The sequence below is a fragment of the Ambystoma mexicanum genome, chromosome 1q (assembly GCF_040938575.1).
Source record: "Ambystoma mexicanum isolate Mex_15411 chromosome 1q, UKY_AmexF1_1, whole genome shotgun sequence".
NCBI classification, from domain to species: Eukaryota; Metazoa; Chordata; class Amphibia; order Caudata; family Ambystomatidae; genus Ambystoma; species Ambystoma mexicanum.
Genome location: NC_090922.1, coordinates 64115527 through 64138493, shown reverse-complemented (window position 1 = coordinate 64138493; position 22967 = coordinate 64115527).

The window sequence follows — 22967 nt, the reverse complement described above, 5'->3', positions numbered from 1 at the left end:
AGTTTTTGATGCTCCAGAAATGCTGCATGGAACTGCAGTAATTATAGATCATTATTGGGCATGCGGATCCAAGGCATACATCAGACTGCCAAGAGACTGGGGAGGTATATGCACAATAGTGAATGTCCACGTTCCAGGATTGGTAATCCCGAAAAGTGACATGAATGTTGACAGTTTCCCGAAAACAGATGCTCACCTGAGAAAGAAGAGATCTGTGGAACTGATAACTCTGATGAAAAGAGAGAATTACTTCTCTGCTAAATCAGAAGAAGCTTTTCATGCAATCCCATATGAACACAGGATGTTCAGCCTCACCTCATCAGTGTTCACAAAGATTTTTATGCCAAGAATCCAAGTTGGAGTAAATACTATATGGTTGCAGATAACCAGATGGGAGTTACTACAGACCATCAACACGACCATAAAAGGATTCAATGCAATCAAGGAAGAGCTAAGAGCCATCCGACTGATGACTCTCCAGAACATATATATCCTTGACATGATCACAGCTATGGATGGAGGAGTTTGTGCAAAAATAGGAGGCTCGTCTTGCACATTTATACCTTCTCACGACGAGGAAAATGGAACTTTAACAGAAGCCATAGATGTACTGACGAAGCTACCGAACCAGATGATCGACGAAACTGACGAAGTTGATGATGACAGCTGGTTTGGATTACTATTCTCTTGGGTTCCACAATGGATGGCAGACATATTCAAGTTCCTAGGAGACCTGCTAGTGATGATATTACTACGATTTTGTGTTATCAAATAGTAATCTCGCAATGCGAGAAAACTGCAAAGAAAGCCATAGGGATGAAAATCACGATTGATGTCAAGCCAGGATAGAAGCCCAGAGACCTGACTGATGAAGAAATAAGAGACTTTGTGAAGGCCAGCAGGCATGCGCCAGAAGGTACAACGTTTCTCTATCCTAGGAAGCACAGAAACTATGTGGGAAGATGGGTTTACTGTAGCCCACATGGACAATGTCAACTCATGACATGGAATAAAGATGAACATGTAAGAACAGCAGGAAGCCTGAAGGGAGCAATAAAAGATATGGACTCCGAAGAGACACTTTTTCAAACCATCATGTATAGATCCAGAAGATGAAGAAGGAATGAACCCAGGCGATGGAGTGAAGATAGATATAGAAGAATCAAGTGAATTGCATCCAAAGAATGAGGTGAAAGTGGTTGATGAATCACCCAGAGGGGGGAGTGTAGAGGAGGTCCCAAATAAAGCCTGCACTCCCATCACCCATTCTGAAGTACCAGGAACGTTCACACCAAAATAGGTGACGTATGATGAGCAAATAAACCAGCAGAGAGCCGCAGTAGGGTTCTGCCCAGTACCCATTAGAAGAGCAACACCTATTTAAGTACCAATACCCAGACAACCATGGACAGTAAGGTATTCATTGAGAAAACTCTACCAACAAATGAGACGAAATGAAGATTGCCTAAGTACCGTCCCAGAAGAAACCAAAAAGGCCTTAATGGAAGACGAATGGTGACGTCACGAGAGACCGGACGGACTCACAGATAGAACAAATGATGAACCAAGAATGACACAAAGAGACGAAATGCCCTGAGAAAAGAGATTGTCAGCTTAAAGTGATAGAAAGCTATCAAAGCGTAAGAGAGTTAAGCTGTAAGCAAAATGAATACAGTCAATCAGTGTATGCCTGTACATATGCTTGTAACCGCAAGAAAGCTAAGGAAACAGTGCAGCTTGCTATGCTAAGTAGAAGAATAGCGCGGCAAGCACCATTATACATAATCTACCTCAAAACAAGCACATTATTATAAGTGTGATTCCACTTTGCACGAAAAGCAGAATCAACACAGGTTACTAGAGGCCAAACAAGACAAGATTCATATTCTAGCAAAATGAGAAGAGACAGCTGAATCAAAACTCAGCAGATGCAACTTGTGACAGGAGAGCCAAGGTCATACCAATAGAAGGAATGAACAGTAGCTACATCTAATTGAAACTTAAGAACAGACTATCCTGTCTTTGAAAGGTCAAGATAAGGAAGCGTAGGCAGGTGGCAAGCCGAATAAGAATTAAATGCACAAATTGAGAGAAACTAGGCAAATTCACGGTATCTGCATCACATGACCATCTGAGCGAGGAGAAGCACAAGTTCACACCTAAGCTTGGCATGCGCCCAGGAAGAGATATCGGAACTTTCCCTGACAGAAGATGCAGTTTCGAGGCCGACCACAGTAACATAATTGACACATAGTTGTTGATTGTAACCTTAATTGGAGGAAGGCTGGGTAGCTGAGGGGGCACCCTGCACCTGGCTGACCATTCTGCGTGCTGCTAAGTAAAGTGGAAATGTATGCATGGGGTTGTTGCCAACCCAATCACAATGGACCAAATAATCTAGGGTCCTATAGTTAGTAGAACCAATGGGGCATCATACTTTTAGTGACGTCTACAGTAGTCATTTTTGAAGGAAGGGCTTAGACGCCCACCTGACAGTATTTACCCAATCCCCTCACTCTGTTACCATATATAGATATAGTACCTATATTAAAGTTACCTTTTCCTAGCCAATAGAATTGCATGTTAACTTTTAAGTGTAACACGTCATTATGACGAGTTTTGAGTACAAATGTCACTGTTTGTATGAAGTTTGTTGGAGTTGAAGCGAGACGGACTATCGCATCACTGCTGATTTCCATGACTCCCCGTTGTTTGTACTTGTCATTAAATGGACTCCCTTTGCCAAACTATTGAGTTGTCCTTATTGATTGGTGTTGGAGTCATAAATCTGCACCCCATCCATCTCAAGGTGCAGCTATCTCGTCTTAAAGTACTTCGGAGCAAACCTCGGCTCCATGGGCCGGCCGGGGATCTCCGGAGTACAGATTAACTCATTCCTGTAATAGTTCTGACATGTGTTGCAGGTGGTCCTCAAATTACTTGTCAGCCACCTTAGCTGGGAATCTTCGGCGCCATTTATCATTGTGTTGTGACTTGTTTGCTTGGTCAATACCATCTGCTGTCACTACTCCACGATTTGTAGCTTACTCTGCATCTCTGACTGTTCATTGGTAGTGTTATCCACAGTCTCCTCCAGATCTGTCCCTCTGGAAATCCTTGGCAACACCTGCCAGTTTGCCCCTGACACAAATTTCATTTTTTGCATGGCCAGTATTTTTTCCATACATTTTTTCACCTGCAACAATACATGTACCAGATGGTATTTAGTTTAGACTTGTTTTTCAAGTCCTCAGAAGAAAACAAACAGATCGTGGCAACCTGCAACCAGAATGACATTTGGTCTTCAAATGTAATCAGTAGCACAGGAAAGAGTTTGCCATCCACGAGCACTTTGTCTTTAAAATCCAAGCGTTGTCTTCATTCACTGTCTTCTCTTGAAGTTGCACCTGATCTTGTTACCGGTTTGCACGCGGATCCACTGTGTGTTGGGGCGGTTCTGCTTCTTGGAGAAAAGCTGCTCGATCTTGAACGTTTTGTTGGGGGACATAATTAAATATTTCCACACTGCCACCGCAATGGCGGATTGGAAAAAACGAAGTGTATGCCTGACACATTTTTTCAAGTCATTTTTTAAATATTGAGTTCCTTGATGTTTTGTAGTATTTCTTCTTTGGGCATGGTGACATTGTTGACCGTTCTGCTCATTCTCCTGTTGTCGTGGTTTTCCTATGATCAGCAGTCTGTGAAGGAACCGACCTGGAGGCCCCCTTCCAAGATCAGAAAGTCTTCAATATGGGAGAACAAGGGTCTTGATTTTTGGTCAGTAGCATGACACCTTTGATAACTTGACCATCTGGAGCACTGCTAAACGTGCCAACAGATCCTTCCCATAGCAACACAAAAGAGATGATGGCAGAAACGTTTTCAATCAATCCTAACCTCTGGCATTGCTCTGGGCAACCCTTCAGACCTTTGTCCTTCGCCTGCCAAGCCATTGAAGAAAGGGAAAAGACCAGATATAAACCAGCCTTGGTACCACCACAAATGGGGCAGTCCAGCCTGAACTGCTTGGTCATAGCTCTTCTGCACGAGACCACAAACAACCCCAGGCGTGTTTTGTGCCTTATTGGGCGTCAGTAGCTTGGGTCTCTGGGTCTAGCAGGCACTGGACCACTGACTATAGCAACAGAAAAGAGGTGATGGCTGGAAGGTTTAGAATTAATCTGAACCTCTGGCATTGCTCTGGGCAACCCTCCAGACCATCGTTCCCATGACATACTTTCTGATTTCGATTTTTCTGCCAAATGATGACGTGTTGTGTGAAAAACAATATGAGTTGGAGTTAACTTGCATGAACAGTATCTATTGGTAGTTCCATCTGGAACAGGGCAAAGATTTGACACAGATTTACTGTGCTGAGAGAGAGAGAGTGTGTGTGTGTGTGTGTGTGTGTGTGTGTGTGCGTGCGTGCGTGCGTGCGTGCGTGCGTGCGTGTGTGTGTGTGTGTGTTTTTTTAACTATATTCTTACAATTCAGACCAAGCAGGACCAGGCTAAACCAGGAAGAAATGCCCTGCTGTCCACTTTGCACTGAAGAGAGGAGTGAGCCACAGTAAGACACAGGGACCACAGGGAAACAGTGTTGATGACGGCACTGTGCACGGCCCAGACCAACAGGACCCATACGGCCCTGGGGAGAAAAGCTCTTCTGGTCTGTGGGGACAAGAGAACATTAAAGCAAGGATACTGCACTTCATTGAGAAGGGGCGGGGAGCAGGCATTGCACAGGGGATGGGTCCAATCCTACTGATGCCCTACGGGGTATGTAGCGTAACTTCTTGCAATGTCTCCTGGTTCAAAGATCATGTGATGTCTATTCTGGTGATGTCACTTGCTGTTTATGTAACTTAATGCACCAAGAGACTGCCAACATGGCTGAAGTTGAGTTATATTAGGCCGATTTATACTAAATCATTGTGATGGCACTTCCGTTGATGTCATCATGGGGTCGAAGGTTGTTTGATGTAACTTCTGCTAGCCCTATTGTTTTGGTGAATCTGCTGGTGCACCCCACTTGCCTTCTGCTTATAGACTGAAATAAATGCCTTGGTCCTCTGAGGATACTGGCCCTTTGTCCATCAGCCATTCTTCCCTGACTCCATCACAAAATGGCTTCCCCCAAATTACTTCTGGTTGTGCCAAGGAGGGGGCCTACTTTCCTGTCTTTTATTTCTTCAGAGATGTAGCAAGGGGCGGCATTCCGGCCCACTCGTGCTGGAGACCAGTGCAGCCAGTGATCGAAGTGAGCGGGAACGGTCAGGAGCAGTGTTCCACTACTTTTATTTTTTATTCTGTTTACCTTTCTTCTACTTTTTAAGACCATATTCACCATTCTATTCAGAGGATTTGTCCATTCACGTACCTGTGCCAGTGTAAAGTTGTAATAGAAACCTTAGTTACTAGTCACTTAGACTATTACAATGCCCCGGCCGCAAGACCTTGTTGCATGTTGCACTAGGCTTCCACTTACCCTCTCCCCTCCCGAGACCACAGCTCCACTACTTTTTTCGGTACACTTCTATCACTGAGTACAGCACAGAATTACTTTAGACGCAACATCACATTATCCATTTTTTTTGTAAAGAAATAGAAGTTACTTTTGAAAAAAAAAGATTGTAGCCCTACTGTGAAGTCCACGGGCTCGTGTGTGATTTGCTAGCACTCTGCTAACCAGCAATGCACCTGCTGCTGGATGAACTTTCAGAGTATCTTTTTGCATAATAAACTTCTATTATCTACACGCCTCGGGGTGTGATTGCTGTTACGGTTTTGCGTAAACATCCAATCTTCTCCTGTGCTAAAAGGCATACCAACAGTCCACGCTGCAGCATTACTCGTCAATGGCAATTCAGCAAATTCCATGGCAAAATGTATTTTGATTACAAAGCCCGACTTGTCAACAAACGCATGCTGGGGAACAGCAGCCCGGAGAGGACAAGGGCTCATTCAAACAAAGTAAATTAATGCTGCAAACAAAAGCAAACACAAGAAATGTAATACTGTTGAAAGCACTGAGGCGTCTAGCACATATGAGTGAGAGCAATGATAAGTGCAGAATTGCAGAATGGAGCGTCTCTGGCGGCATATTTTGTTTACCTCTGTACCAGCAGCAAAGACAAATCTAAACTTGCATAGTATTTTGAACGTTTTAAAACAGAAAGGGCGTTATTTCATTGAGGGATCACGTCACTTCCAGTCGCTGTTTTGACCTAAGACTCCCCGCGGGTAATGTCCGACGTCACCAGCGTGTTACGGGGAATAAACGGGAAGCGTCACAAGTGGAAGGGATTGCGTGAATCCAGCACTGGGCCCGTACTGCATTGGTTAGTGCCGATCTACACTGGGGCCCTGTGCCTCACAACAACCAGTGACGAAGGTGGGTGGATGCCATGCTTCCCTCCCCCCATCCCCTCATCCATAAAGGTTACAAGTGAGATTTACGTGTCTGTCAGTCCTTGTCTGGGTACTTGTTCTGCAAGAGGCTTAACAAAGTCATGAATTCTCAGGAGGATAGCTCAGGGCAACGTGCTCGACTTGGAAACAAAACGACATGGAGCAACACAGGTTCGATCCCCGAGTCCGCTCTTAGTATTCAGCGCGGTATAAATAACCTAGCATATCATATCATGATCCTTACCAGCCCGCCAGGGAAATCCTCCTTGTTGGTTAAAAAAGTGTGCCTGCGTCCTCCTCAGCAACCAGCTACATCAATCAGTCTGCACATTAACAGTAGAAAAAGTGCTGCAGTGCTATTTGAACTTTGTTATTCTGCTGTTAACTGCTGTCACAGTAACATTATAAAATAATCGTAGAACGCTTGTGGCACACTTTGCTTAGCGTCTGGAGTACAAGGCTAGTGCTGCCTGCGATCAGAACCCCCACAGGGACGCTGCAGTGGTCTGTGAAAGTGGGGAAAGAAATGCTGGAAAAGATGAGAACATCTCATGTAAGGGAATTCCTCCTTGCCACCTAGTGACATGTTGAGTCTTCTTGATGCTAACAGCAGGGGTGTTGCTAGGTCTGGAAAAGATCAGGGGCTACGCTAATGGCGGGACTCGGGCTAGCTAGCATTTTGGTTGTAGCAACTGAGATTCTATCCGGGGCTACAACCCAAAGACCCGGGGCTATAGCCCCCTTAGCCCCCCCCCCAGCAACGCCTCTGGCTAACAGTCTACTGCCGGTCAATATGCTGACCTGCAGCGTGAGAGAGGGAAATGACTGCGGCACTTACTGATTCGCTCGCAGAGTGTCCTGATATATTCTAACTGTTCCACTTTCTCAAGGATTTTATTCAGACAAACGAGACGGACGCAAATCTAGGTGTATAAACATGCACTTTATTCTTGTGCGACCTCCTTCTTAACTTCCCAACTACGAACTGCCTCTTTTCTCCCACCTCCTCCCACGTGGTTCGGGTTTGGGGAACGCAACTCCATTAAAGCGGCAGATTCTGCCCCGTCTAACATCACACCCTCACAAACGTCCTTGGGTTGGGTTATCTCAGCATTTCACCACTAAGCCTGGTCGTGTTGCTCTGTCTCCTTCCCTTTTCCCGCTGATGTAGCCAAATCATTTGGTTGGTCTTCTCCCGTCGCCCTACTGGGAAGAAACGTCTCCTTCGTGCCAGGTCGGAGTAGGTGTCTGAAGTGTGATGCATTCCTGGTTAATTGCTGATTGGAGCTCCTGGCTGTGATCATCGAGCCTTTCACTTCCATGACCTCGAAGGGGGTAGGAGAGTATCGAGGATCTGCCTTCCACATAGCTCTTTTCCATATGAGCACTCCTCCTGGTTTGAATTCTCTCAAACATGCGCCTTTCCTGCGATCTGTTTCTTCGTTCACTTGGTGTTTCTGGGCGGCATCCTTTTCCTTTATTTCCCTGTCTTGGTCTCACCTGTCTGCTGGCAAGTGAGAAGTCTGGAATTTACTTGGTAGGCCATCAGGATTTCTGCCTGGGCGTGTTGCGATAGTCCCTTAGCATTCTGCAGAGGGCCTGGTGACTCGATGTGCCTTCTACGTGTGTCCTCTGTATAGTCTTCTTTATGGTGGACATGAACTTCTCAGCCATCCCATTAGCCTGGGGCCACAAAGGTGTAATTTTTTCGTGTCACGCCCGTCGAATAGGGGTCCTTTTTCAGATTTGATTGTGTGTGGAATTCCACCTTCATTCAGTATCTCGTCCATGAGGGCTACTACTTGTGGGAAGGCTGTTGTCTGTGTTCTCTTGACAATGGGAAATCTAGAGAATTTGTCTATTAACAATAACAAACACTCCTCTGTCTCCATCGGTCTGTAAAAATCAGCTGCTAACCTATGCCATGGTTTTTCTGGGATCTCCGTGTGATGTAGTGGTAGCGGTGGCTCCGCTCGGGTCGTGCATTGGAAGGGTATGGAGTGTCCAATGATGTAAGTTACTAGGGTGTCCATATACGGGAACCATAGGTGGTGGCACAGCCTTTTCTTTGTGTTTTCCGCAGCTCTATGACCTTCATGCAGCGTTTGAATGACTACCTTCCACAGGGTTGGAGGTACGACAAGTTTGCAGTCTCTCAGTAACATTGTTTGGTCCATCACTGCTAGATCTTTGTGTAATTCAGACAGCTTGCCTATTTCAGCCTTGTTCACCCTTGGGAAGAACTAGAATTGTCGGTGGTAGTCTTTCCATTTGTTGCCATTTGGCAACGGTATTGCTGTTTCAATCGCGGGGTCCTTCAGTGATTCCTGTGCCACCTCATCCTCATCCAACGTGAGTGCTGGTGGCATTGCATTCGTTGTAACGTATCTGATGTATTTGGCATCCCATCTTCTTTTCTTTTTTTTCTTTTCTTACTCTCTCAGCCTGTGAGTATGCTCTTTCTGTTGGTGAGAGAGACCTGCTGGCATAGGCTACAATGTGTTTGGATTGGCTCTGGTTTGGTGAGCATTGCCCCTAACCCCACCAGGCTCTGATCAACCGTGATCTCAGTGTGCCAGAAGGGATTGAAGTATGCAGCTGCTTGGCCTCAGCCTGTGCATCCTTCACATTTTCAGATGCCCTGTGGCATTCCGGGGTCCATTGGAACACAGCGTCTTTCATCTGGAGACCTCAGAGGGGTTCAGTTTGGGTGGCATAATGCGGACGGTATCTGGCGCAGTACTCTGCCATGCCCAGGAAGGAGCGGACATCTGCCACCTGTGTTGGTGGTGACAGCTTGGCAATGGTGCTCTATTTGTCGGTATCTGGAGTCATTTCTGCCTCAGAGAACACGTGGCCGAAGAATCGCAGCTTTCGCTTGTTGATATTTCGGAGCGCCCCTGGGAAGTGCCATCAAAGTGTCTGTTAGGAGCCTGGAGGAAGCCCGTTGAAGCGGTCATCTTCAACTCCATCTGACTGCTGCCACACTCGGATCATCCGTATCACGGCAACGCCATAGCTCCACCCCCCTTTCCGGCACAACATCTACTTAAGGTACGTGCACGTGCCCCTGAGCACGCGCCCCTGGCAAGTGCCATCGAAGTGCCTCTTAGGAGCCTGGAGGAAGCCTGTAGGAAGCACGGTGAAGCAGTCATCTTCAACTCCAGCTGACTGCTGCCACGCTTGGATCATCTGTATCACAGCAACACCATAGCTCCGCCCCCCTTTTGGCTCAACATCTACTTAAGGTACGGGTACGCGCCCCTATGCACGCGCCCCTTGGAAGTGCCATCAAAGTGCCTAGAGGAAGCCTGAAGGAAGCCTGGAGGAAGCTCAGTGAATCGGGCATCTTCAACTCCAGCTGACTGCTGCCACGCTCGGATCATCCGTATCACGGTGTGTACATGCACTCAGACTTTTGCATTGCTGCTTTCTCCTTACTTGGACTTCGCTTGGACTTTTGAACTAATTGTCCATTATATGGGTAAATTATAGTATTTATTTTCTGCTTTTTTGCTACTTTTTTTAGGCAATGCCATAGCCCCGCCCCCCTTTTGGAACAACATCTACTTAAGGTACGGGCATGTGCCCCTGTCTGCGCACCTCTGGGAAGTGCCATCGAAGTGCCTTTTAGGAGCCTGTTTGAGCTCTGAGTGGCTCGTGGCTCGCAAGCTTTTGATCTTTATTATTCTGTTACTGTTTATTCAGGCACAGTTCCTTTGCAGACCTCACGTCATAGGTGACACGAAAATGTTTTGATCGAATTCATCAGTGTGATGTTGGAAATGCATCGGAGGGACAGGGCCTCCATATCCTTGTTCTTTACTGCTTTTTATCATGTGTTCTGTCGTGTTTTCTTTGCAGGAGTTCATGTGGGACTCCTGGCGGTGCAGCTGTCTCTTTTGGTTTGGTGTGCAGACCTATGGGATACCCTTATGGCACCCAAGGGTGGGAGTACAACCCTGTGCCCCTAGTGTATGTTTTTGGGCACCTGTGTGTGGCCCACAGAGCAGGGTATGGGTTGGTGGCAGCTCCATGCTGAATTTGGCAGGTGCCCTGAGTATCCTCCATATTGGGATACCCAGGCCCTGGCATTGGAATCAGTTGATTCCTGATAGGAATCAAGATGGCCCCTGTGGCCTCTTGCTTTCTATTGCCTGTTACCTTGTTTTCCCAAAGTCCTGGGAAGCCCTGACTCTGTTCCTTCCCCCTGACTGGCTGTTGGGTGGAAGTTCCATATATGGTGTTGTTGTGAGGTCCAGGCCAGACTGAGTGGAGGTTTCCCAGTGACTGTTAGTTGTGGGTACGCCTGAAGGTGGGACCTGGGTGAATGGAGTGTGTGATCAATGTGCACTTCTTGTTGTGGATGTCTGGTTTCTGGTGTTTGATACAATGACTGAGACAGCCCTGCCCGAAACTGGTATGAATGCAGTGTGTAGTGTTGAATGGCTGGGTACTTGTCCCAATACACATAACTTGTTGTGAGTGTCTGGAGAGAAGTGAATGGCCTGAATGCACTATGCACCTGATTGGTTGCCTGCCTGCATGAATGCCCTTCTGACCGATGTGTTTCCTGAGTGTGACCCAGCAGAATGAATGGGAGATCAACTAGTATATCTGAGGGCCACTCACTGCTAGAATTCGTGTTCAGATGCTGAAGTTCACTACGAAGAGTAACTGGAGTAAAACTGAAGCTTGACCTTGAAGCCCTGCTGAAAGAGAAGAATTACTGTTGCTCTTCTTCACCAATCTGAAAGCTGCTGTGTCTCCAAGGACTGACCCAAAGAGGGCCTGGTAAGGTGCCCTCTTCCCGAGCTACGAGGGATGATCGTGCACCAGCTGATCTTTGCCAAAGCTCCCTGGTAGATAGACCTACGACAGGCTGCCGACCGGAGACAGGGACTGCTGCGGAATCCCAAAGAGAAGCGCCCGGAATGTTGTCCGCTACCTTCGATGACCGCCGTCGCCGACCGGAGCCACCGTGCTCCCGTTGCCTAAGAACTTTTGATCCAAGGACGCTCTCGCCTGCATCGTCGACCGCGTTGTCCCACCGGAGAAAGTCAAGGCTGCTGACGCGCCGAGAAACAGGCGCCGGTGGGTTTCCCGCCACCTGACGACCGTAGAGACGCCGGACTACTCGATGCCCTTGCTGGGCCAAAGTTCTTCACAATCTCTTTGCGGTCCTGAACTATTGTCACTTGGGTGCCCCACGCGCCTCTTCCTTGAAGGACGCCAACGCTCCGTCGTCGACGAGCACCGCTAGGAACAAAGCTGCCACCTCACCGTTAAACCCTTTTTCCTCGTAGGATCTCGACGATCCGTGGCTCCTGCCTTAAAGGGAGCCGCTCAAGAAGGATCCGTCGATGACCCAATGACAAACTTTGCTGTTCGAGGTACATTGGGGTTGTAGAACTATTATAGAAGGAAATAAGACTCATAGAACAATATATGGACTGGGCTTGTGATATATCTTTACTTTACAGGTTGCCCAGGTGGGGGGATCTCCACACAGAACTGTGTCTAGTGGTAGGGGCCAGTATTCTACCAATGGTTTTAACCAACTACTTGCCTCCTATGTCTACTGTTGGTTGCCTTTATTAAGTGATCTGTGTGACATTTGACCAGAGTATAGTTGATGCACTTTAATGAGATCTGATAATAGTTGTGGTACCACTTTAGAACTGTATATATTTGCCATTGTAGATTGTCTGAGCATAAAGTGAGTTATTGTGATAGTGTACATAACCTTGAATATTAATTATATAAAGACTGTGTGTTAACTGAGACAGTGTGTGGACATTCCTTTGTGGGGGCATGGGGACTACACTGTACTTAAGAACCAGTCTGCATTACCTCCTGAGAAGCTAGGCCTTGATTGCTCGACCAGCGCTACCCTATAGAGAATCTTGGCTGGGGTCCTCTGTGCCTCTCCTCTGCCATATAGAGAGCAGGAGTACAGGTACCCCCTCCAGTCTTTACACTGGTGGCAGCGGTGGGATGCTTATGGTTTTAAGAATCAGTGTATAACCATGCCTCTTACAAAATATCTGCACTTTGTTAAATTGAGGTTTAGTTGTGTACCAGATAACTGCATTACAAGCAATGGAATCTATTGCAAATGGTAAATTGACTCAGATGAGTTTAGCGGCTCTCCAGGATGCTTGTGAAGCCAGGGAGTTAGACTTTGTGGATAAGTCTAGGGCTGAGCTGATAGCTGCCCTGGTGGACTACCAGACTGATGGTGATGGTGATGGTGAAACTCTTGAAGGGGGGGATGCAACTAATGAGGACTCTGCCCCGAGGGTTGTCGCTGAATCTGATTCTGGGAATGCCGCCATTCCTGCTGCCTCTGTTCCAAACCCCAGCAATTCCTTGGACCTTGAGTTATTTGAATACTGCAAGTTGGAAATAGATGCTGAGCTTAAGAAAGAGGAGTTGGCACAACAAGTGGAGCTCAAGAATAGGGATCTTGAACTCAAAGAACAAGGACTGAATGTCAGCGAATCCAGTTAGAGAAAGCTCGAGTGGAGATTTCAGCTAAACCAGTTGCGAGTGTCAGGTCCCCAGCAACCAAGTTTATGAAAGATTTGGTTGGTGTGTATGCGGAGGGTTCTGATATCCTCCAATGGATTGAAGCGTTTGAGATGGCTTGTGCAATTCATGATGTTGATAAGAGAGATTGGGCTAAGTGCTTGTTAAGCAGAGTGCCTCAGACTGCATATGACTGTATTCTGAAACTGAGTGTGGAAGAAAGGGGTCAGTATGAGTACATGAAGTCTGCTTTGAATGCCATGTTTGGCAAGACACCTACCCAATACCTTAAGAGGTTCAGGGATTTTAAGAAATTAGAGAATGTGTCCTGGATTGACTGGGTGAGTGCTGCGCACACGAACATGATGGGGTGGACTGATGGTTAAAAAGTGAAAATGTTTGTTGAATCGTCCCACCTTTTGTTTTGTGAGCATTTTTCAGAAGCCTGTTCATCAGAGCTGCATCAGTATGTTGCTGACCAGAACATTTTGGACCCCTTTAAGCTGGCTAGGTTGGCTGACAAGTGGGTCTCCCACCGGGTGTCCCCTAAGGACTCCAGTGGGAAGGACAAGGACAAAGAAAAGGGGACCTCTCAAAAAGCTGAGGAGTCCCAGAAGCAATCACTGTCTGGTAAAACAAAACCTTCCTCTCCTAAAACCCTAAAACTTAGTGGGGATGAGTCTGTTGTGGGTGGGAGTAAGAGAAGTGGTCCGCCTGCTGCAAAGCAGGGTCCCAGTGGCTCCACTACCATACCCCGCACTCCTGGCACTTGTTGGGATTGTGGGGCTCTGGATCACCGAAGGGGTGACTCCAAGTGTAAGGGTAAGGCACTTGGAGTCCAAGCTGTCAGCCTGACCTACCCCGTACCTGAGGTGGAGGCCACTGTCCTCCCCTCCTCTTCTGGGATCACCGTCGGTGCTCCCATAGAGATTTCCTTAGTGTCCCTTGGGTCTTGGGTCCAGTACGCTGAAGTACTGGCAACTATCCCACAGGACACTCATAGGTTTTTGAGAAGTGTCCTCTTGAATGGCCAGCCTTCTACTGGTTTGAGTTACACTGGGGCAAGCATGACAGTGGTGGACAGGACCCTGCTCAAGCCAGAGGACTATGTAGGTGCTCCTCTGAGAACCACCAGGTTAGCTGGTGGGTCTCCCAAATTATCGCCTGTAGCCTTAATCAACATTACGATTGGAGACAAGACAGCAAAGCTTCCAGTCCTGGTTCAGGACAACGTGCCTGCGAACATATTGTTAGGTAACAATTTGGTCGAGTTGGGGATGATCACGGATGGTCTACCGATAGCTGCTGTGGCGGTCACCCAATCGCAGGTCACACAGGGTTCGGCTGTGAGCCCGGTACCCTCGCCATCGGGGAAACCCAAGGCAAGAAGACGGAAGAACAAGAAGGCCACCTCTCTGCAGGGGGCTCCTTCTCTTCCTGCTGTTCCTACATCACCCATTGGGATCCATGCTCCGGACGGGCTGGGTCCAGTGGAAAATCCAAACTCAGCTCCTGAGGGAGAAGAGACAGAAGACTCTCCTGTGGGAGAGGTACTGAACCCGGAGGACCACCCCGACCTTCAATGCTTGTTAGCTGAAGGTGGACCCTCCAGGGCGGACTTCTGTAAGGGACAGAGAGAGTGCCACTCTCTCGAGGGTCTGAGGAAACAGGCCCTGTCCCAGGCACAAGGAGAAGTGCCTAGGACATTCCGGATCTATTGGGAGGGCGAGCTCCTTGTTAGTGAGCCCACTAAGCCTGAACCTGGTGCCCTCAAGAGGTTGGTGGTACCCCAGGTTTACAGGCCCTTCCTGCTGCAGTTGGCGCATGAGGTGCCCTTAGCTGGTCATCTTGGTACAAAGAAGATTAAGCAGAGGCTCTCTGCCCATTTCTACTGGCCCCGGATGGGAGTGGAAGTGGATTCCCACTGCAGGACCTGCCCAACTTGTCAGTTGTCTGGCAAGACTGGAGGCAGTGTCATTGCCCCACTGCAGCCATTGCCAGTGGTTGGCACACCGTTTGAGAGGGTGGTCACCAACATTGTCGGTCCCCTTGACCCTCCCACTTCAGGTTGATCATGCCACCAGGTACCCTGAGGCTATACCCCTTCGGACTGTTACTGCCAAGGTGGTTGCCAGGACTCTCCTGGGCATTTTTACCCATGTTGGATTCCCTAAGGAGGTTGTCTCTGACAGAGGATCCAACTTCATGTCTAGTTACATGAAAACCATGTTGAAAGAATGCGGGGTAACCTACAAGTTCTCCACATCTTACCATCCACAGACCAATGGTCTGGTTGAGAGATTTAATAAAACTCTCAAGGCCATGCTAGGCGCTTTGGAAGAGCCCCTAAGGAGGAAATGGGATCTCCTCCTGCCATGCCTGCTGTTCGCTTACAGAGAGGTACCTCAAGAGGGTGTTGGTTTCAGCCCCTTTGAGTTACTCTTTGGACATCCCGTGAGGGGTCCCTTGCCTTGATCAGAGAAGGTTTGGAGGCCACCCCTCCAGGTCCCGCCAAGCAAGTGGGGGGCTATGTGTTAGGCCTCAGACGGAGGATGACACAGATGATGGGTCAGGCGACAGCAAATCTCAAGGCCAGCCAAGAATTGAAAAAGTACTGGCATGACCTTAAAGCCTCGCAAGTGGATTAGACTCTGGGACAGGAGTTCCTCGTGATGGAGCCTACGAAGCCTAGAGCTTTGGCAGACAAGTGGACTGGACCCTTCAGGATCATCTCCAAGATGGGCAAAGTCCTGGGAAGCCCTGACTCTGTCCCCCCTGACTGGCTGTTGGGTGGAAGTTCCATATATGGTGTTGTTGTGAAGTCCAGACAAATTTACAATCAAAAGATTGAGGGGAATGATTTAACGTCCCCAAGATCCATCCCCCCTAAACAACTAGCGAAAGCTGCTTGACTTGGGGACCTCGTTGCCTATATGCTGCACCTTAGGGAAAGGACGACAACCACCAAAGGGTTCACTCACCCTCAAACACTGAAAAAGCACTAAACTCGAACCAATTTTCATATATAATAAAAAAAATTACTTTATTAAGACAATATATTTTGTTAAAAAATGTATTAAATCATCCTTAATAAAAAACATTATGGCAGACAAAATGTTGCCTACAATTCATATTTCAATTCAATAAATTCAAACAAAGTGCATAAAGTGCTTTCTTACATGCCACACATCATGCATTCGCTATCTGACTCAGACTCAATTCACCATGCACTACAATACATACACCTGTCGAATATGATAATACAGAAAGCTCTCAAAATTACGAGCTGCTCACTCTCGACCCTTAGTGTCCTGGTTAGGCGAATCCTTGCTAGTCAAGGTCCTCATTAATTTAATAACCTATTCAACAAAGTTGCCTAAATAAATGACAACAACCTTCCCAGTGACTGTATGTTGTGGGTACGCCTGTGGGTGGGACCTGGGTGAATGGAGTGTGTGACCAATGTACACTTCTGGTTTCTGGTGTTTGAAACAATGACTGAGACAGCCCTGCCCAAAACTGGTATGAATGCAGTGTGGAGTGTTGAATGGCTGGGTACTTGTCCTAATACACATAACATGTTGTGAGTGTCTGGAGAGAAGAGAATGGCCTGAATGCACTATGCACCTGATTGGCTGCCTGCCTGCATGAATGCCCTTCTGGCGGATTGGTTGCCTGAGTGTGACCCAGCAGAATGAATGGGAGATCAACTAGTATATCTGGGGGCCTCTCACTGCTATAATTCGTGTTCAGTAGCTGAAGTTCACTATGAAGAGTAACTGGAGTAAAACTGAAGCTTAACCTTGAAGCCTTGCTGGAAGAGAAGAATTGCTGTTGCTCTTCTTCACCAATCTGAAAGCTGCTGTGTCTCCAAGAACTGACCCAGAGTGGACCTGGTAAGGCACCCTCTTCCCGAGCTACGAGGGACCATCGTGCACCAGCTGATCTTTGCAAAAGCTCCCTGGTAGACAGACCTACGACAGGCTGCCGACCAGAGACAGGGACTGCTGCGGAATCCCAAACAGAAGAGCCCGGACTGTTGTCTGCTACCGTCGACGACCGCAGTCGCCGACAGGAGCCGCCGTGCTCCCGTTGCCTAAGAACTTTTGATCCAAGGACTCTCTCGTCTGCATCGTCGACCGCTTTGTCCCGCCGGAGAAAGTGGGGGCCGCCGACGCGCTGAGGAGCATCCGCCGGTGGGTTTCCCGCCACCTGACGTGCGTAGAGATGCCGGATGACTCGACGCCTTTGCTGGGCCACAGTTCTTCACAATCTCTTTGCGGTCCTGAACTATCGTGACTGAAGTGCCCCACACACCTCTTCCTTGCAGGACAGCAATGCTCCATCGTCAACGAGCACCGCTAGTAACGAAGCTGCCACCTCACCGTCATCGTTCAACCCTTTTTCCTTGTAGGATCTCGACGTGGCTCCTGCCTTAAAGGGAGCTGCTCAAGAAGGATCCGTCAACGACCCAACCACAAACTATTTCAGGTACATTGGCGTTGTAGAACTATTATAGAAGGAAATAAAACTCATAGAACAATATATGGACTGGGCTTGTGATATATCTTTACTTTACAGGTTGCCCAGGTGGGGGGATCTCCACACAGAACCGTGTCTAGTGGTAGGGGCCAGTATTCTCCCAATGGTTCTAACCAACTACTTGCCTCCTATGTCTATTGTTGGTTGCCTTTATTAAATGATCTGTGTGACATTTGACCAGAGTATAGTTGATGCACTTTAATGAGATCTGATAATAGTTGTGGTACCACTTTAGAACTGTATATATTTGCCATTGTAGATTGTCTGAGCACAAAGTGAGTTATTGTGATAGTGTACATAACCTTGAATATTAATTATATAAAGACTGTGTTTTAACTAATACAGTGTGTGGGCATTCCTTTGTGGGGGCTTGGGGACTACACTGTACTTAAGAACCAGCCTGCATTACCTCCTAAGAAGCTAGCTCTTGATTGCTCGACCAGCGCTACCCTATAGAGAATCTTGGCTGGCGTCCTCTGTGCCTCTCCTCTGCCCTATAGAGAGCAGGAGTACAGACACCCCCTCCAGTCTTTACAATAAGCAAATATGAGTTTGCTTTTCCTTATACTTATGACTCGCAGCATAGTGGAGCAACACTAACATTTATTTGCATAGCATGCTATATTATGTTTTTTAATTCATAGACTCTAGGTTCCACTCTAAGCTGTTATCTGGTGGTTACGTACCATCTATTTTTCATGCTTTCTTTTGCTTTTTTTTAGCTGCTGTATGATTTTGTGTTTACTTTATTTAACCTTTATGTGTTACTTGATGCCTAATTGAGCCTCTGTATATTGTATATTTGCTTGTTCGTGTTTAAAGAATCACAGGTGACATGCTTTTTTCAAACTTCCAGCATGAACAGCACTTTTAGGAGTGGTAAACGTCTTCTAAGTTACCCAGTTGTTCGCACCTGCCTCATGCCAGTCTCAGTACATCTGATCATGACCTGCCTGAACCTGATGCGGACAAACATTTTGACAAAGCTGTTCTCATTATTGAGGCCAAGACCCTGGATGATGGTATCTTGAGTATCCCTACCACTGCTTCATTGTCCACGAAAGTTCTTGTTCATGCAGCGGCAACTCCTGCAACTGAAAAAAAAAAAATTCACTCAAAGAAATCAATCATGCTACTTCCAACACTTTGGAAAGCTTTACAAATACATCAAAAAATGACAATGCCTTCTTAGGTACTTCTCAAGATGGTTTCATGCCACCCATTTCTGGCACATCAATGCTTGCCCCAGTGGTAATGGCAGAACTCGACAAATGAGTTTGCCTATCGTTGGGTCCTTTGTTAGGGAGAATTCTCTTCTAAGGCTAATTTCCCTTACCTATAGAGTCCCCCAGCAGCTTTGCTGGATTTGAATGGTTTATTTTTTCCTCCTGCTAAGAGTGAGACCCTTTTTTTCCCACTCTTAGACCGATTGCTAGTGTGTGTTTTAGGCTATCTTGTGTGCTTATGGTCTATGGGGTTTTCCTCACCCTCATAGGAATAGGAATCATCTTTTTAACATGTGTGGTACACAGCACCCTCCGTGCCATACCACATGGGTATCGTAGCGACCCCCAAACATAGACTCCATACCCTGGGACTGACTACTGTCTCCCAGGGAATGTAAAGTCCCCATTGACTTTACTAGTCAAGATGGTGAACTAAACCAGTACAACCCATCTTAAAATGGAAGTACAGGAAAGGGTTAATAGTTTTTCCCTAGTGTTCATTTCTGAGGGGATACCGTACAGTCCCTCTCTCAAAGGTTTCTGGCTGGTGGCAGTGGTTACTACCGTAAATATTCGACTGCAAATATTTCCCTAAGGGATTTTCCCATTGTTCGATGCTACCACTTTTTCTGACAGCCTCTAACATACTGCTAGTTTATTTTAATATTAACTTTACTCCGGTAGGTTTTTATTGCCAGAACGATTATAATTCTTTCTCAGGTCATTCTCCATAATCCTAACCCAGGTCGGGGATCCTTTGTTCGTCCTTTTGGCGGGCTTCTGCACAGAAGCCCTCCTCTCGGCGCCACTGAATCTGGGATAGACAGGATGTGTGGGAGGGGGAATAGGCACCCTGGATAGGGTTGCCTACGCAACCCAAGTCACACTCTGAACCTGGTAGGCTGGGGAGTTCTCCGGCCAGGAGACCCACCCCACTGTGTGAGTGACAACTAGGCTGTATGAATGGGGGTCTTGCTGCATAAAAGCAGGGTCCTGAGGATCAGACGTCACCACTGGAACTAAGAAACCGAAGAGGAGAGAAGCTGAAGACATCTGCAACGACTGAACCACCCGTGAAGCCCTGCTGCAGATCCTCTCCACTTTTCTCCAATGACTTGAGAAGTTCTTCCTCTGCAAGAGTCTTCTTCCCTTGAGCTGGTGGGGCCAACCAGTTCGCCAATCCCCTTCCAGGACCTGCCTTGGTCGAATCGCCAGTGCCCTGCACTCGGGGACCGAATAGCCAGGCACCCGTCCACCACGATCGCGATTTAAAGGAGCGTACCTTTTATTTGTTTTGGCAGCACCACAGCTGGTTTCATCCCTGGGCAGTGCAGTAACTCGAACCTTCCTCCACAACGAGAGCCTCTCTTCCTCTGCTGGATCTCCCGAACTGCAGGAACTGCCAGGAACTACGGCCACCGCAGGAGCCTCTCCCACTTTTAAGGTACATTGTTCCGCCAAGCCTCCAGTTTTGTTGGGTACTGCTAAAGGTGTTTTAAATCCTTTACTTACCTACTGGGTTGGCCACCCCTCTCATCTAACATTGTCTTTCACCTTCTAAAACCGCTTTTTCGAATCGTTTAACAAAGACTTGACTGCAGCTACTAGCACATTTTGCTCCTGGGCACATTGCCCTGTACCATTGACTCTGGCACAGGCCTATTGACTCTGGCTAAATCTGTTACAACTGCCTTCTCTAGATTGCTTCTTACCTAGAAATGTGTTGGTGCACCTAAATCTTAAAACCACCTTTTCCTTCCCTCTTTTTAAACTTGTGAAGTGCCATTTTGCTCGGTTTTCACCTCAGTATTACATATGCTAAAGTACTGCCTTGCCTAACTTGTTCACAATCTTATTGGGAAGTGTTGCTGGTGTGTTAAAGAGTATAAAACTGTATAACTTGTCCTTTACCTCCCTTTTGAGAAATTGTTAGAGTGCTATTTCTGCTTGGTTTTCACTGTGCCGTTTTGCTCAGTTTTCACTCTTGCTCAAACTTGTCTACAACTTAAATAGGGAGTTGTGTATACTTTCCTTGACTGTGTAAAATAAATATATATATTCTTTTTGATACAAAGCTTTGGTCAGTGTTTCCTTGTTCCATAGTATTGTAGTCGGTTTATAGTGATAATGTCGAAAATAAAATGTCGACTTACAAAAATGTCGAAAATAAAATGTTGAAAACAATAATGTTGAAAACCTATACATATAATGAAAAGAGTCAATTTTTAGAAAAGAAAATGTCGAAAAAAAAAATGTCATTTAGCACTATCAATAAATGCATAAACAAGAAGAGTCCCCCCAGCCCCCCTCACCCAACACCCCCCTGCCTCCCGTATACCCCCACCACCCTCTCACCCCTCATACTCAACACATTTTATTTATATATATATTTATTTATTTATTCAATAAATAAATAAACAAGAAGAGTATAATTTACTAGGGGGGGTTCCCCCCCAACCCCTTCACCAAACACCCCCCTGCCACCCCCCACCACCCTCTCACCCCTCATATTCAACACATTTTAATTATATATATGTATTTATTTATTTCTAAAAATTCGAAAAAATGTAGAAAAAAATTCGACATTATTGCTTTTCTACATTATTTTTTTCGACATTTTTTTCGACATTTTGACTGTCGACATTATTGGATTCGACATTATCACTGACCACCATTGTAGTCCTAATGTGTAAACCCTGAATACTGCTCATCTCCCTCTTGAGATAAGTCTGACTGCTTAGACACAGCTACCAACTAAATCTTTGTGGTACAGACTGATACCAAAGAGGATTTATTGCATATACCTGTAGTCTTAATCTTCTGTAGTGCTCCCTAAGGGAACTGCACAGGATTCTGCCTAACACTGGTGTACAGCGGTGAGGATAAAAGTATTGGATTTACATTTTAGAGTGCTGCTAGTACCTTGGTTCAATTAACCACAAGGCTTAACAATCACTAAAAGTTAATTTAAAAAATGTCAACAATGGAAAGGTATAGCCAGGAGACCCTCCTTACAAATACTGCTGATTATTTAAGGGATCTGTGTAGACAGAAAGGTCTTCCTGTCAAAGGCAAGAAATCAGAAATGATTGAAAGATTGTTAGAAAAACAAAGTCTGGAGAGTGGGGCTGTAGTGCCCACCCCTCCAGCAAATGTAGCAAACATTGAGGATGATAATCTTGATAATGTTATAGTTGAAGCAGATGAGGAAGAGGAGGATAACAATGTCACCCCCTCTGGCCCTCTGCCTGCTCAAAGGCCTCAACCTATGGCTATTGGACCATTGTGAGTTCCCACATTAATTTCTGAATTTATCTCTTTAGAAAAAATGAGACTTGAATTTGAATTCAAAAGAATAAGTGCCCAAACTGAACAGAGACATCAAGAACTAAGGCTCAAAGAAATAGAGCTCAACCATGAGCTAGAGATGAAGAAATTGTCTTTGGAAAATGCTTCTCTTCCTGAATCCTCTAGATCCTCCAGTCCAAAAGGACCCCGGATGCCTAAAGAGATTGTGGGTATGTATGAACCTAAGTTGGATGTATTAGATTGGTTAGCTATGTTTGAATACAATCATGGGCTCCAGGATATCACAGGGAATCAGTTGATCCCCTGGCTGTTCTCTAGGCTCCCCCCCAGTTGCATCTGATGTGGTAATGGAGTTGGGGGAGGTGGATCGGATGGATTATGAATGTGTGAAGCTAGCTTTGATAGCTAGATTTGGCAAGACCCCTTCCCAGTACCTTAAGAGGATTAGGACCCTCAAAAAGCATGATAGTACCCCTTGGGCTACTTGGGTGAATGAGTGTTTGAAAAATGTATAGGGATGGATTAAGGGTTACACAGTGAACACTTATGAAGGAATGAGAAATCTTGTAATATTGGAGTCTATCTATGATTCCTGTTCTCCTGAGCTCAGACAGCACTTGGCTGATTCAAAAGAACTAGATTCCAAGAAACTAGCTAAGGCTGCTGACTTGTGGGTTGCCAACAGGGCTTCTCACAAGGATTCAAGGGTCACTCAGAAAAAGGATGAGGGAAAGCAGCCTATGAAAGACAACAAACAAATAATTCCAATTCCAAAGAGGGCCACAAACAAAATTCTAAGGGTAAGCCACAAAGGAAACCTAATCAGGTAGTGTACCTTCTGGTCCCAGAACATAAGGGAGTCAGAACAAGCCACCATTCATAAAGACATTTGGAAAATGTTATGTTTGTGGTTCAACTGACCATGTGAAAGGGGATCCCTGATGTA